The following is a 16,957-nucleotide window of genomic DNA, read 5'->3' as shown; positions in this document are numbered from 1 at the left end:
ACAATCATACAAACCAGGTGCTGCTCGGAAATGGCTATCTTTGCTCTGCATCAGGTGCACAAGCAGCAAGAAGCTTGGCAGTGAACTATGACCTTATTTTAATGAAAAATGTCTAAAAATACTGCTGATTTACGTGTTTATTTAATTTATACATACGCAATGAATGTAAGCCTGCTAACTGTGTGTGGTTCAAATGATAGAATAAGTAAACTTTGTTTATATATATATAATTAAATAATAATAATTAAAAGCCTGCGTGTAAGGCTTTTATTTTGAGGAAGACGTCACGAGCGCAGATTTGGTTGACCAATTAAGAGGAAAGTGGGCGTTTCAGCACCGCCTACATGTGTAAAATGAATTTTAAAGTCGTTTATCCGTTTTCCTACCCTAAACCAAAAAACGAAAATTCAGCCAAAATCTCGTTTTTTCGTTTTCTCGTGAGCAAAAGAAAAACGGAAAAACGGCCGTTTTCTCCATTTCCTTTATTCCGTTTGAAAATGGAAAACAAATGAACAAAACGTACACGGACCGTACACGGACCATTTATACACATAGTTTTAAAATTTTTAGAACAACCGTAAAGCAAAACAGATGTATTTTCCACGTAAAAATGATCCAAAAGGCACATAGGTCTATGTGTTTTGCGTATTTTTTTTTTATAATTTATTGCGTGGATTATAATATAATAAACAGAGAGATTACCGTTATGGACATTATTTCTAAAAATAAGCTTGATAAGTTGTCTGTAGCGGGGTGGTGCTGACGTCACAGGCGAGCACCCTGAGGGCACTGTAGTCCGTTTATAGCCTGATTTTAGCTTTTCAATTCTTGCGTTTGTATTTAAGATCCAAAAGTGCTCAAAGTTGTATTTTTGTGTGAGGATTATACGGCTGGACAAAACGTGTAAATGTAATGAACAGTGTTTGAACACAGCTTATTATTTGCAATCTAATAGCCTATGATCTGCAATCTCACGAGGGAACCAGTTTATGCTAGCAGCCGATTAGCCTACAAACGTGAGCTGCCCTGTGTCCTGACGTACAGAAACGTCCCATCTCATTGGCTGGCTCTAGCCAATAAACCGGATTTGCTGCTCTTTTCTTGGTATGTACATTTCAGAACAATCAATGATATTTAACAAAAATCTTTTCAGAAAATAGTTAAACCCAAAATAATAAAATAATCGTGGGAAATAAATATTTTGCACCTCCTATTGCACCTAAATATTGCACCTAAATATTTTGTCCTGTTGGCTGCTGGCATTTTTACACCTGCCCCGACCCGCGCTGCTCGTGCCTCTGCATCTGCGAGTGCACAGATGGGTTCTGCTGCAGAGTTCGCGGGAGATGTGTAGCAAAAGTCAGAGCGCGAGAGATTTGTAGTTGTATTGACGAATATGAGAGGTTAGGAGTGCCGATCTGGTTGTAGAGCGAAGATGCCATCAAATTTGCCGTGCACACGTGTGTCTGTCACTTTGTATTTGTGAATGACATTTTACAAATACACAACTATTAATCTGCAACTTCCGATTCAAAACACAAGTTTGTTGGTTGTTGTGTGTGTGCAAATCGAGGGATTCAGCTGTTCACATCAGAGCTGTGAGTGTACTTTTCAACCTACACATACAACTATTATTATCACAAGTGCTCACGTTTACTAACTTGCTTTATTAACTGAGCCGGTATTTAAAAACCAAGTGAAAATGAAAATATGTGATACCTATATGAGTTTCATGTTCAAAACAATCGTAGTATTTTTTGGTAAAACTTCTAAATGCAGTAAAGGAATACATGCAAAGATAAACATATTCTGTTTTAATCAAACTAAGAAAACTGTTGAATTTACTCATTCGTTTACTCATTCAGAAAACATTTTAAATCAAAAATTCAACATTTCAAAATAATTTAAGAACATTCAAGTGGTCTCTGTTATTCAGTTACAAATTTCATAATTCATGATTATTAACATCAGCATTATGCATTATTAAGAAAGAAATGTTAATTCCATGCATACCAATACATAATGTGTTTTGCCAAGACCACATGATAAATTGCATAAGCGGTCAATTCAATGTTAGTAACGTTAGTTTCAGAGTTTATTACCTGTGTTAGAGATCCGAAGCAGGTAGAAAACCGAAGTAGATGAACAACAACGACCGTTAAAGTAAAAGTCACTTTTATATTTTAAAAGTTATCTAGTCCATGATCCCAAGATTCACAACCAAAAAATATCACTCGTTATTTTCGTTTAGTATTTTGATGCCGTTATATCAGGCAATTGCACGCATAGGGCTCAACCTGTGCAGTGCACATGCCCTTTTTAGTCTTTGATATAAATTGCTTTTTCAAAGTGATCTGAAGTGGCCCCGTTACAAGTACCTCCACCCCCTGCCTGAACAACAGCCTTTAAAGGATGCATGAGATTCGAGTTCGAAATAGATTTAGCCTATCATGAAACGAAACCCAAAAATAAACCAGAGCTCAGCAGATAGAAACGGGGACACAAGCTGTATATGCCTTTGGTGGGGGTTTGGGGAATCTGCTTTAATCAACATTTAGGGGTCAGTTACAGTAGGTGTGCTTATTTAGTATCATTTTGCTTTCATTATCGACATTTTTACACAACTGATTGAGCTCTATAAATAAATATTAAAATATTGAATACATAATATAATTTTAAAAAGAAGAAAAATGACTATTTTCTATTCTCTCTATGTGTGTTTATCATTTTGTTGTTGCCTTACTTGGTAGTTGTTTTTAAATGTTAAAAGCCTACACATAAAAGTGGCCTATGAGAGGTTTCATACCACAAAAATGTCTTTTTTAAACCTTCTGTATAAAAAAACAGAAGGTTACGGAAATTACATGTTATGTACCATGTTAGCCCTTCTCCTAAGAGTTAAGCTGCCTCTTAACTGTGGGCTAAATTTAACATGTAGCTATGCAAAAATCAAGTGAAAGAGAAAATGAAAATAAAAACGTGTGATATCTATATATAGATTTTATATTCAAAGTAACCATGGGATTTCTTGTAAAAACCTCTGAGGCAGACGTGTAGAAATAATCCTATTCTAAGTTTTATTTAAACTAAGAATTCTGTTGAATTTACTCTTTGGCAGGTACATTAAGGTAAATCTGTTGTCATGGATACAGTCAGCTGTAGCCATCAGATAATTAATTATGTGCATATATGTGTGTGTGTTTATTTATGTCTATATATTTATCTATCTTAGAAAATGGGCAAAACATGGGTTCTAGTGGAATGGAGGGAGGAACCACCGACCTATGACATTATTGTTTCTAAAAAGAACCTACTGAAAAAGAAATTTGAACATAAGGGATGTTGTGGATGTTGCCTATGAGGATGAAAGTTCACCAGCCACAGTTCTAGACATTAAAGGTAAAATGTACAGCAAATATTAAGACTTGTAATCATGAGTAGGCATTGGACAATAACCGGTTTCAAGGTTTATGTCAGTTTGGAAAAGTCATGGTTTTATAACTACCAATATTTTCTGCTATACCGTTTGTAAGGTATTTGTAAAGGTTTTTTATGTGTTGAAAAGAAATCTGTGTTTTTGGAACTAATGACGACAGCAGCAGTCAATGATTTATTTTAATCATTTAGCCTGACATGTTTGCCGTTCCAAAATATTTTAAATCTTTCCTAAAATAAAATATATTGTGTTTAAGTTGTTGTTTTTTTACTCAGATGTTTAAAAATAACTTATTTTATAGCAGTAATCACAATATTGTGATATTTTATCCAAGGTTATCATATCAACAGAAACTTAAATCCTGCCCATGCTTTATCATGATTGATAAGTATTTTCAACTTTATTTATTTCTCTTTAGAGAACGTTCGAGGTTACAGAAGTAACCCTTCGTTCCCCGAGGAGGGGAACGGAAGTGCCATAGAGTGGATTGATTGAAATCCACGAATGGGAGGATTCGGATCAGAAGCCGCTTGTCTGGAGAGTATTGAACGGGCCAATGAATGAAGATGAATTGGCAGCGTAAGCTTGCGCAGGTGTGCTGCATCGCCAATTATCCCAGCATATAAACACACGTGAAGCGAGCAAACGCCATCCTTTTAAGCTGAAGAAACTTTCAAACAGCTTAGGGACAGTCATTATGGCGACGGAGTATGGCACTTCCGTTCCCCTCCTCGGGGAACGAAGGGTTACTTCTGTAACCTCGAACGTTTCCCTTCGGTTGGGGAACTTCAGTGCCATAGAGTGGATTGATTGAAATCCACGAATGGGAGAAGTATGGAAAGCGCCATAATGACTGCAGCTTACCAACGCCCCCGATGAGGGGATAGTCAAGCAAGCGTGACGCACCCGCATCATGGGGGGCGCGGTCCTCCAACGTGTCCCTGGCCCTAATTTATCCTACTTCAACAGAAGTTTTACGGATTTAGATATATTTTTTGGGAAGTTGTGAGCATCTAGATAAATCTAGGAAATACGACAGTAGGTTGGGAAGCGTGCAATCCCGATAGGGAGGACGCTGCGGAGGCCATCCGTTACCCAAGGGGGGGATAGATGGCAGAATTTACATATGGACTAGCCCTAAAAAGGGGGAGTGCTCATAGCAAAAGCGTGGTTAGCAGAGACGGAAGTCCGCCCAGGGGGGGGAATTAACCGTGGCGGAATGAGCATATGGGATCGCCTAGTGGGGATCACGCATAGCAGGCACCTATACCCAAAACGCGGGCTGACCAGCGGGCAGACCTACAACGTAGTGGGCCAGCAAGTGACTCCTCCGATGAGTCAGTGCTGGGGGCCACGGAGGAATCTGCAGGGCTCACCTGACGGGGAACTTTACTGACAGATAAAAAGGCGCACGTACCTCCGTGTTAGGGAGAATGGCGCAGCAAGCGTGTTTCAACACCCTACCGAGTTGTCTCCTCAATCACCAAAGGGTTACCTAATACCCTTGAGGAAACCGGCTCCACTCGCAGATTGTAAAACCTTGCAAATGTGTTGGGTGTCGCCCAGCCCGCAGCTCTACAGATGTCTGTTAGAGAGGCGCCGCGTGCACGCGCCCAAGAGGATGCAACGCTCCGAGTGGAGTGTGCACGTACTCCCAGGGGACACGGCTGACCTCGACTCGAATAAGCGAGTGAAATGGCATCCACAATCCAGTGAGATTGTGAGATTGAGCACTTCCCTGCTGCCGACCGCCATAACAGACAAAGAGCTGCTCAGATGATCTAAAATTCTGAGTACGGTCCACATAAATGACAAAGTAAAGAAAGGGCTGGGTCTGCCTCCTCCGGGGGCAGCACTTGCAGGCTCACTACCTGATCTGTAAAGGGGGTGGTAGGAACCTTGGGCACATAACCCGGGCGGGGTCTCAGGATGACGTGAGAGTAATCCGGCCCGAAATCCAGGCACGAGTCACTGACCGAAAATGCCTCCAGGTCCCCGATCCTCTTGATGGAGGCCAACACAACCAGGAGAGCTGTCTTCAGGGACAAAAATCTTAGAGATACTGATTCAAGTGGCTCAAAGGGATCTGCTCGCAAACTCGTAAGAACGAGGGCGAGATCCCAAGAGGGCATGAGAGGGGGGCGAGATGGATTAATTCGCCTAGCACCCCTAAGGAACCGGATGATGAGGTTATGCTTTCCCACGGTGCCGCCAGCTACCGCGTTATGATAAGCGGAGATGGCAGCCACGTAAACCTTGAGAGTGGAGGGCGACAGCCTGCTGTCCAACCTCTCTTGAAGGAAAGAGAGCACAACACTAATCTGGCAGTTTCGGGGGTCTTCTCTGCGAGAGATGGACCATTCAGTGAATAGACTCCACTTCAGGGCGTAGGCGCGCCTCGTGGAGGGGGCTCTAGCCTGAGTGATGGTATTAACCACCGCAGTCGGTAGGTTACCTAAGTCTTCCTCGCGTCTAAGGACCACACGTGGAGGTTCCAAAGATCGGGGCGAGGGTGCCAGATGGTGCCCTGTCCCTGAGAGAGTAGGTCCTCTCTCAAAGGGATCCGCCAGGGGAGGGCCGTCGCGAAGAGTGAGAGCTCTGATATCCAGGTCCGGTTGGGCCAAAGGGGCGCAACTAGCAGAACCTGTTCCTCGCCCTCCCTGACCTTGCACAGTAACTGCGCGAGCAGGCTCACTGGGGGAAACGCATACTTGCGCATGCCCCGAGGCCAGCTGTGGGCCAGTGCATCCGTGCCGAGAGAGCCCTCGGTCAGGGAAAAAACAACTGGCAATGAGCGTTCTCAGGGGAAGCAAACATCGATCTGGGCCTCCCCGAATCGCGCCCATATCAGCTGAACAGACTTGGGGTGGAGTCTCCATTCTCCAGGGCGTAACAGCTGTCGTGAGAGCGCATCGGCTACACGATTGAGTGTGCCTGGAACGTGAATGGCGCGCAGCGATTTCAGCCGCGGGTGACTCCAGAGGAGCAGACGGTGGGCGAGCTGAGACATGCGGCGAGAGCGCATACCCCCCCATGCGGTTGATATACGCCGCCGCCGCCGTACTGTCCGTCCTGACCAGCAGGTGTTGCCACTCCAGCGCCGGTAAAAAGCGGTGGAGAACGAGGAACACTGCCAACAGCTCTAGGCGATTAATATGCCAATGCAACTGGGTGCCTTTCCACAGGCCCGCAGCCGCATGCCCGCGACACACAGCCCCCCAACCTGTGTTGGAAGCATCTGTTGAAACAACAACATGGCTGGACATCTGTCCTAGAGGCACACCGACCTGTAGGAACGAGGGGTCGTTCCAAGGGCTGAGGGTGCGGCGGCACAGCGCAGTAACAGAGACCCGGTGTGTGCCCACGTGCCATGCGCGTCCTGGGACCCGATCGTGAAGCCAGTGCTGAAGTGGTCTAATATGGAACAATCCGAGTGGCGTGACAGCGGCTGCGGATGCCATATGCCCCAGGAGCCTCTGAAAGAACTTCAGTGGGACCACTAGTTTGCTGTCGAGCTCCCTCAGACAGTTCAGCAACATGTGAGCGCGTTCCTCGGAGAGGTGCGCTACCATGTTGATCGAGTCCAGCTCCATCCCGAGAAAAGAGATCCTCTGCACGGGGGCGAGTTTGCTCTTTTCTCGGTTGACCTGAAGCCCCAGTAGGCGGAGATGCCGAAGCACCTTGTCCCTGTGCACAATCAATTGCTCCCGCGAGTGGGCTAAAATCGTCGTCGAGATAATTGAGTATGCGGATGCCCGCGAGCCAAAGGGCCGCTAAGGCACCCTCCGCGAGTTTGGTGAAGACCCGCGGAGACAGAGAGAGCCCGAAGGGGAGGACCTTGTACTGCAACGCTCGACCCTCGAACGCAAACCGCAGAAATTGGTGGTGGCGTGGAAGAATGGAGACATGGAAATACGCATCCTTCAGGTCTATGGCTGCAAACCAATCCCGAGGACGAATGCATTGGAGAATGCGCCTCTGCGTGAGCATTCTGAACGGCAGCTTGTGCAGACAGCGGTTCAAAACGCGCAGATCTAGGATTGGTCGTGACCCACCGCTCTTTTTGGGTACGATGAAGTATGGGCTGTAAAACCCACTCTCCATCTTGGCTGGAGGAACTGGCTCGATTGCACCCTTCGCCAGGAGGGCAGCAATCTCCTCTCGCAAGACAGGGGCGGACAGGGGGTTGACCCTGGAGAAATACACGCCCGTGAACTTGAGGGGCCGTTTCGTGAACTGAATCGCGTAACCGAGTCTGATTGTGCGTATGAGCCACCGCGAGGGGCTGGCCCGCGCTAACCAGGCAGGCAGAGCCCTCGCTAATGGAGTCATTGCTACAGTCGCTGACGTACCAGCAGTGGGGCAGCGCGGAGTGGGTGTGCTGATCCGGGAAGCACGAGGGTCCCGCGGAAGAGCTGGAGGAGAGCGATTCACTCTGGCTTCGCACCCTGACTCCGGAGAGGGGGCTGGAGGGCTGAGGGAAGGAAGATCGTCCCCCCCAGCGCTCGTGAGCCACTGGCGAAGCACGTAGAATCTGTGATCCGGAAGGCAGCGCGTCCCGGACTGGCAGAATTCGTGCTGTCACATCCGGGGAAGAGGAAAAGTGCTCTTTGATTGATGTTTTGGTGGCACGGAAAAGTACCGTTGTAATCGGGGCCCCGCCCTCCAGCAGGGAAAGAGCAAGTTTCCTCTTCTCCGGATGGCCTGTCTCAGGGACGCTTCGCGGTCCGTTTGCCGGACTTAACGGCGCCCTGGGCAGGGGGGGCTGCCTGTTTTCGAGGTGTACTTTGCAGGCGGGTGCGGGGCAGCACTCGTTGGCGGGCGCCCTCGGCGAGGAGCAGCGGAGGTGGATGGCTCGGCGGGTGGAGCGGGCTTACGGCCACGCCGATAGATGACATTGCCCATCGCATCCGACTGCTCTTTCACCGCCTTGAATTCCTGGGTTAATTCACCGACGGTGTCGCCGAACAGGCCAGCCTGGGATATGGGCGAGTCAAGAAAGCGAACTTTGTCAACATCGCGCATATCGGCCAGGTTTAGCCAGAGGTGGCGTTCCTGAACCACAAGTCTGGACATCGTCCTCCCCAGCGCACACGCGGCGGACTTAGTAGTCCGAAGAGCATAGTCGGTCGCGGTGCGCAGCTCATGTAATAAGCTTGGGTTAGACCCACCCTCGTGCAGCTCGGCCAGCGCCTGTGCTTGGTAGCGCTGGTAGGTGGCCATCGCGTGCAAAGCAGAAGCAGCCTGGCCCGCAGCCTTATAAGCTCTGGCTCCGAGGGAGGCAGACAACCTACAGGCTTTGGACGGGAGGCGGGGCAAACCCCGCCACGTAGAGGCGCCATGCGGACAAAGATTGACCGCGATAGCGCGCTCCACTGACGGCATCGCCTCATACCCCCTGTCAGCTCCGCCGTCAAGGGCGGTGAGGGCGGAGGGACACGCAGCACGGGCAGAGAAAGGTGCCCTCCAAGACTGCGTGAGCCTACTGTGCACTTCCTGGAAGAAGGGGACGAGAGGCTTTGAAGGCTTCGCCTTCTGGTCCTCTACGTAGCACCCATTTAGTTGGTCTGGCAGCAGAGCTGGGGGATAAACCAGCTCCAACCCCACGGCCGAAGCGGCCCGGGAAAGCACGGCTAACATTTCCGCTTCAAGATCCGATTTGACGGCGCTCACCTGCCCAGAGGGGGCGAGCACGTCCGGATCTTTGTCGGACAGTGAAAGCCCACCCTCCGATGCCACTGAGGACATCTGATCTCCGGTGTCAGCGATCGTGAGAGCTACCATCTGGTTAGACGGATCACTCCCACTGCCCGAAGCTTGGATGGAACGCCGTGAGGAGCGAGAGGTCCGCGAGCCCGTGGGCGGCGGATTATCTTCCACTGGAACCCTCAGGTCTGCCCGAGCGCCCGCTGCTTTTTTAGAACAGGAGGCAACTGGGGTGGCTCGCTCTCTTACGAAAGTTAGCCGCGATCTTAGCTGTGCAAAGGTCATGGCATCGCAATGACGACATGAACCGCCCGCGAGCACCGCATTAACATGCTGGACCCCCAAAAATGCAATGCAGTGATCGTGTCCATTATCCGGAGCCAGGAAACCCCCGCATCCAGAAACGCACAGTTGGAGCGCCATCCTGAAAAGCACGTGCTGCACGACTGTGTTGCTCTTTTAGGAAAGTTGCAACAATACGCACCGCTCTGGAGGACCGGACCCAAAGAACCGCAGGCAAGGGAGAAACCCAGCTCGACCGTCTGCCGCTGCGAAAACCCACTCTGGACCGGGAGACACTTGTTCGCTCTGAAGTGATGAATAGCAAGAGGAACCCTCATCGATCTGAAGCGAAAAGGATGGCGTTTGCTCGCTCCAGGTATGCTTATATGCTGGGATAATTGGCGATGCAGCTTGTCTGAAAGAGTATGTAACGGGCCAATAATTGCCAATGAATTGGCAGCGTAAGCTTGCGCACGTGTGCTTCATTGCAATTATCTCTGCATATAAGCACAGGTGGAGCAAGCATTCGCTATTCTTTTCGCTTCAGAGTCTTTCACTAGCTTCTGAGAGATTCCTTTAGGGTTCTCCTACCTGTGTCTACAGAGAGAGATTGAGAAGCAGCTTCTCCCAGTCCAGAGCGCGTATACGCAGTGGCAGACGGTCGAGCTGGGTTTTCTCCCTTGCCTGGCGTTCTTTGGGTCCGGTCCTCCAAGAGCGGTTTGTATATAGGGAAAAAGTTTTCCTAAAAGAGCAACACTGTTTTGCAGCGCGTCTTTTTCAAGACGTCACTCCGACCATGCGTTTCTGGATGCGGTGGTTCCTATCCCCGGACGATGGGCACGAGCACTGCGTTTTATGTCTGGGTCCAGAATGTTAATTCTTTGCTCGCGGGCAGTGCATGCCGTCTCTTTGATGTCATGTCTGCTGCGCAGTTAAGATCGCGGCTTGCTCTTGCAAAAGAGCGACCCACCCCAGTTGTCCCCCGCACAGCGGTTGGCAGATCTGAGGATTCAGTGGGAGTAAATCAGCTGCCTTCGGGCTGCAGACCTCTTGCTCCTCCACGCGCTCCATCCAAGCTTCAGGTGAGAATAGCACCCCGCTCCTCCTTCCGGGTTGATGAGCGCGGTTTCGGATCTAGAAGCAGACTTTGTGGCCGTGCTTCCCCAGGCTGCTTCGGCCATGGCTCTGGTGATGGTTTATCCCCCAGCCCCACGGCCGGACCGACTAGAGGGGTGTAAAAACCTTTCTTCCTGAATGCGCACAGTAGGCACCTCCACCCTCGCCTTGCATGCTATGGCCACCTACCAGCGCTACCAAGCGCAGGCGCTGGCCCAGCTGCGGCAAGGATTGTTCCGACCCAGGACTGGGCATGAGCTCCACACCCTGGGAAGGACGATGACCACTTTAGTGGCCAGGAACGCCCCGCAAGGCTAAACCTGGTGATGTGTGTGATGTTGACAAAGTTTGCTTTCTTAACTCCATATCATGGGCTGGCCTGTTCGGCGACACCATCAGTGAACTCGCCCAGGAGTTCACGTCGGTGGTTGAGCAATCGGAGGCGATGTGTTATAATCTATCGGTGGGATCGTAAGACCGCTCCGTCCCACCGAGCCATCCACATCCACTGCTTTTCGCTGAGGGCGCTTGTCTGAGGGAATTTGCTCTTTCCCTACTGGAGGGTGGGGTTCTTCATTTAACGGCGTAAAAAAAAAAAAAAAAAGACGCCATCAAATCTTCAAAGAGCTTTTTCCTCTTTTCCCCAGCGCTCCCCGGGCGAGCTCACCCACTCTACGCTGCCTCACCACAGGCATGTCAGTGATCATGCGGACGGGTGCACTTGCGAGAGCTATGCCTGCCTGGTTAGCGCGGGCCAGCCCATCGCAATGGCTCATCCGTACGATCAGACTTGGCTATGCTATACAGTTCACGTAACGGCTTCCCAAGTTCACGGGCGTGTATTTCACCAGGCTCAGTCCTGCGTCCGCCCCTGTCTTGCGAGTGGAGATTGCTGTCCACTTGGCGAAGGATGCAATCGAGCCGGCCCCTCCAGCCGAGATGGAGAGCGGGTTTTACAGCCCGTACTTCATCATGCCCAAAAAGAGCGATGAGTTACGGCCAGTCCTAGATCTGTGCATTTTGAACCGCTGCCATCACAGGCTGCGCTTCGAAATGCTTACGCAGAAGTGCATCAACCGATGCGTTCGTCCTCAAGATTGGTTTGCAGCAATAGATCTGACGGACGCGTATCTGCATGTCTCCATACTTCCATGCCACCAGCAGTTTCTGCGGTCTGCGTTTGAAGATCGAGCATGATAGTACAAGTTCCTCCCCTTCAGGCTCCCTGTCTCCGCAGGGTTTTCACCAAGGGGTTTTCATTGTCTGCATGTTCAATTCTTTCGACATTTGGCTGATTTTAGCCCACTCTGGGGGAAAATTGACTATGCACAGAGACTAGGTGCTCCAGCACCTCCACCTGTTCAGATCAACCGAGAAAAGAGCTGGCTCGCCCTCATGCAGAGCCCCTCCTTTCTCGGGTTGGAGCTGGACTCGATCACCATAAAGTCAGCGCTGGACTGTCTAAGAGAGTTCGACAGAGAAATGTGGTCCCCCTGAAATCTTTTCAGAGGCTCCTGGAGCATATGGCATCCGTGGCCGCGACCTCGCCGCTCTGATTGTTCCATATGAGACCACCACGGCATTGGCTTTACGATCAGGTCCCCAGATGCGCATGGCACACCGGCACACACCGAGTGACTCCTCTCCGCTGTGTCACCGCGCCCCCACCCCCTGGAGGGACCCCTCTTTCCTACGGGCCAGAGTGCCCCTGGGTTAGGCGTTGTTAGGACTGCGTTGTTTTGTTTGTGTGTTTGATTTTGATTCTAGATTGGGGGCGTGCCTTTAGCGCACCTGATGCTGGTCAGCGCCCTTTTTTAAACCCCCGCAGAGAGTTTGTCAGGGCCGCTGTCCATTCACTTGGCAGTTGGCCAGAGCCGCGCTCCTATTTGGGCATTATGCTTTGTTTTGCATCCATACTCTCTCACTGACAACATTTACCGCATCCATTCATTTGCATTTCACACTGATTGAACATACTGATACTGATATGTTGATTATATGATATGTTGACGTGTGGTCCATAGACGCAAGGAAGACTTAGGTAACCTACCGATGGCGGTGGTTAATACCGCCACTCAGGCTAGCGCACCCTCTACGAGGCATGCCTATGCCCTAAAGTGGAGTCTATCCACTGAGTGGTGCGCTTCTCACCGAGAAGACCCCCGATCTTGCCAGATCAGTGTTGTGCTTTCCTTCAGGACAGGCTGGAGCAAAGGCTGTCGCCCCCCACACTGAAGGTCTACGTGGCTGCTATTTCCACTCATCTTGATGCGTAGATGGCGGCACCGTGGGGAGGCATAACATCATCCGGTACCTCAGAGGTGCGAGGTGTACGGTTCCACCCCGCCCCCTCTCATGCCTTCTTAGGACCTCGCTGTAGTGCTACGAGCCTACGTGAGAAACCCTTCGAGCCACTTGATCCAGTATCCTTGAGATTTCTGTCCTTGAAGACAGCTCTGCTGGTCGCGTTGGCATCGGTTAAAAGGGTCGGGGACCTGGAGGCATTTTCGGTCAGTGACTTGTGCCTAAAATTCGGGCCGGCCTACTCTCACGTTGTCCTGAGACCCCGGCCTAGCTATGTGCCCAAGGCTCCTACCACACCGTTTAAGGATCAGGTAGTGAGCCTGCAAGCGCTGCCAGCGGAGGAGGCAGACCCAGCCCTTTCATTACTGCGTCCTGTTCGCGTGGACCGCTCTCAGAGCTTTCCCTCTTGGGCGGACCCGTGTCTTCCCTCTCCGCTAACCACCTTTTATTATGCGTACTCCCCTTCTTAGGGCTAGTCCATATGTTTTTCCCCACTGGGTAGCTGATGGAATCCGCAGCGTCCTCCCTATCGGAACTGCACGCTTCCCAACGTACTGTCGTTTATTCCTAGAATTATCTAGACGCTTGCAACTTCCCAAAAAATATATCTAAATCAGTAAAACTTCTGTTGAAGTGAGATAAGTAAGGGCCAGGGACCACAATGGAGGCTCCTCTCATGATGTAGGAACGTTCATGCTTGCTTGACTATCCTCTCATCGGAGGCGTTGGTAAGGTGCAGTCATTATGGCGTTTTCCATAGCTTCTCTCATTCGTGGATTTATAGATCAAATCCACTAATAGCATTGAAGTTCCCCAACCTAAGAGGAACGCTCTGGTTACTAAAGTAACCGAAATGCTATTTACCATCGCCATAATGACTGTCTCTTAGCTGTTAGTTCAAGTCTCTTCAGCTTAAAAGGATAGCAAATCCTTGCTCCACCTGTGCTTAAATGCGGAGATAATTGGCAATAAAGCACACGTGCGCAAGCTTACGCTGCCAATTCATTGCTTCATTGGCCCGTTCCATGCTCTTTCAGACAAGCGGCTTCTGAACCGAATCCTCCCATTCGTGGATTTATAGATCAAATCCACTAATAGAATTTCTGTTCTCCTCCTCGTGGAACGAGGGTTACTTTAACCAGAGCGTTATCCAATAACTTGCCTAATTACCATAACCTGCCTAGTTACCTTAATCAACCTAGTTAAGCTTTTAAATGTCACTTTAAGCCGTATAGACGTGTCTTGAAGAATATCTAGTAGGGATGTAACGGTATCAGAATTTCACGGTACGATAATACCTCGGTATGAATGGCACGGTACGGTATTTATTGAATAATTTACAGGAAAAACAAAACTAATGGAAAGACTCGAAAAAAGTGCCAAAAGTGTTTATTTACCTTAGCACTGAACATATCAATGACATACAAATTAGCCATCTATCTGTAAGTCTTGAAACAGGAACTTCAATTTTTCAATTTTAATAACAAAAAACTATTAAACCACGTAAAAAAAATAAAAGTTTCAATTTAGTATTGTTGAAAACTCATCACATTCAACATTTAATCACTCACTCACTTAGAAGGAGATGGGTTTTTTAAGGAAAATTATCATATAACTATAATCTGGCAAAAGCTGGAATCTCTGGGCATGTCCCCTGCAACAGAAAAAAAAACCTCTCATTTGGGACTGAGGTTTCTGGGACAGAGAGATATGATTTAACCAAGGTTGACAGCAGTGGGTAACGCTGTGCATTGTCTTTCCACCACTCGAGAGGACAAGCCATGAGTGAGATAGAGGTCTCTTTGAGGTACAAGTCAATGTCTGCATCAATCTAACAAGTTTTTAGTCTCTAAGTTTTTAGTCGTATTCCCCGACTTATATTTCACCACAGTCTGGCAGTGCCGCATATTGTTTTTTTCTTTGTCTGTCACCTTTTCTCCTTTTTCGTATCTTTTTAGAAAGAAACCGAAATGCTTCCACACATCTGATTCAAATCCCGCTTTAGGTTAGATCATTTCCAGCTCTTTTTCTTCCCCGCTACTAGCAACACACTCCATTTTTGCATTACTGGATCTGTATTGACAACAGACCGCAAAGGATGCCAAGCCTAGGCTGATGGGAATTGTAGTTCCTGCTACCTTGTATGCTTCATTCGCCTAAGCAAACTTTTCTCAGAAATATAGTTTTATTAACCTACGGTAATATTGAAAAAAATTACTATTGCAGTATGACGGTATTTACAATATTGTTACATCCCTAATATCTAGTCACATATTATTTACTGTCATCATGACAAAGAGAAAATAAATCAGTTATTAGAGATGAGTTATTAAAACTATTATGTTTAGAAATGTGTTGAAGAAATCTTCTCTCCGTTAAACAGAAGTTGGGGAAAAAATAAACAGGGGGGCTTATAATTCTGGCTTCAACTGTACATGATTAATAAACATAATTTAAACTTTTGCATTATTTTCCCAGCATATATGCATCAGCCCTTTCTGTGTCTCTGATGGTGGAATACTGAAGGTCATCACAGGCTTGACTTGGCCTTTCTAGATCCTTCTAGCGGGTTTGCAAGGATGAGGCTGTCAGTATCTTTTTATACAGGATTCACAATTTAGCAAACATTAAAGTTATGATAGTGTGGCACCCATATAAATGTTGGCCAACTTACTAAAAATTCTTTTTTTTAAATAAGGTTTACTTTTAAGGTTTAAGGTTTACTTTTCAGATGATTTGTCACCTACTAATACACACACTCACACAGATACCTATACATATATAAAGAGTAAAAATGCTGAGTATTAACAGTGCTTATGATTTTGGGCTATATAAATAAAACTTGAATTTGAGTTGAATTAGAATTTGAACTTGAATTAGGGTTGAAGTAAGTGTTTATTTAACCATTAAAGAGCCCCTATTATGGGTTTTTGAAAATGCCCTTTCATGTAGTGTGTAACACAGCTCTAAGTGAAGTGAAATATTCAGCTAAGGCTTAAATCTTAAGAGTACAGTGTTTAAAACTGTTGATTCATCTATAAAAGAGTCGACTCATAGTGCTTCAAACGAGTCGTCTTGATAACAAGTCATTAGGTGTTTCGCCATGACGTGATAACGAAACCAAGTAGTTGCACGAGCAAACGCGGGAGATTTGAAACCTGCAGCCCCGCCCTCTAACACAAAAAGCCACACACACACACACGCCGGTCAAATGAAGTCGCAAAGTGCAGATGGATGTTATTGAGTCTCTACCCAAAGATGAAACCTCAGCATTATAGCCCAGCCTTGAGCAGTTTGAGTGCTTCTGGAAACTACATGCTTACAATGAAGACTTCATCGGCCGTTTGTTAAAGGAGTATCAGTAAAGACTGTAAGCTGAGAAAATATGATATATATTTCCTTCTATGCTAATGAAGGACTACTGAGACATTCCAAGCATGGGATGGGTCCTCCTGGTGAGGCAGAGTTCCTCACAGCTTCGATACACATCTCTGCCATTTGCTTACAGTAACCATGTGCTCTTCACCATACACAATTCATCTGCTCGTGTTCTTCTTTCAGATAACTTTGTCATATTTGGTGTCATTTGACAGTTTATGACTTCAGTGTTGTAGTGATGAAATCAACAGAGACATCGATTAATTGTGTTTCAATCTACAATATATTTACTATTGTTGGGTCATGGCCTGAGGAGAGTATGTTAATGTACTTCTCCCCCACTTCATCTCTTCAACTTTGTTCTCACGTTCAGCTGGTTTTGGGGGTTGGTTTTCACTTATGTTTGAGAATGCTTTGCTCGGGGTATAATAGGGAAAGGTAACTGTTATGATGATAACAACTTTAATGGAGTCAGATTAATTACAATGGAGTCAGATAAATAATGGATTTAAACACGCCATCCTTCAACTGCTTCCTGTTTCCGACTATTGGTTCAGAATAGCAGCGTAAGCTTCAAGCCTTACAATTTGGTGACCCCGACGTGATATAATTTTGGCGAGTTTTAATCGCAAGATACTTTTTGTATAAACATCTACTTTGCTTATCCTGGAAATTGATTATTTTACTCTTGGACACATGATGGTCATCGGAATGAGAACTCTTCTGAGTGGATTA

The 16,957-nt window shown here is 47.4% G+C and overlaps 2 protein-coding genes and 1 long non-coding RNA gene across 7 annotated transcripts in view; 1 reads left to right on the top strand and 2 right to left on the bottom strand.

Annotated features, from left to right (window-relative positions):
* Positions 1 to 2,407, bottom strand: part of LOC101882419 (upregulator of cell proliferation) — a 113,513-nt gene extending 111,106 nt beyond the window's left edge. Inside the window, exon 1 of one of the 3 annotated variants that reach the window (XM_021468097.3) lies at positions 2,103 to 2,407. The gene's annotated coding sequence lies outside the window, so the exon portion shown is untranslated. The remainder of the gene's footprint in view (positions 1 to 2,102) is intronic. The other 2 variants (XM_073930600.1, XM_021468098.3) reach the window with 2 other exon arrangements.
* LOC141378929 (uncharacterized) overlaps positions 1 to 16,957 on the top strand; it is a 173,873-nt gene that overhangs the window by 135,738 nt on the left and 21,178 nt on the right. The gene's annotated exons all lie outside the window — the stretch shown is intronic.
* The window catches only part of si:ch211-209f23.7, a 160,629-nt gene that overhangs the window by 132,423 nt on the left and 11,249 nt on the right, over positions 1 to 16,957 (bottom strand). The gene's annotated exons all lie outside the window — the stretch shown is intronic.

The sequence above is a fragment of the Danio rerio genome, chromosome 2 (assembly GCF_049306965.1).
Source record: "Danio rerio strain Tuebingen ecotype United States chromosome 2, GRCz12tu, whole genome shotgun sequence".
In the NCBI taxonomy this organism is placed as follows: domain Eukaryota; kingdom Metazoa; phylum Chordata; class Actinopteri; order Cypriniformes; family Danionidae; genus Danio; species Danio rerio.
This window is presented reverse-complemented; position numbering and strand designations above follow the sequence as displayed.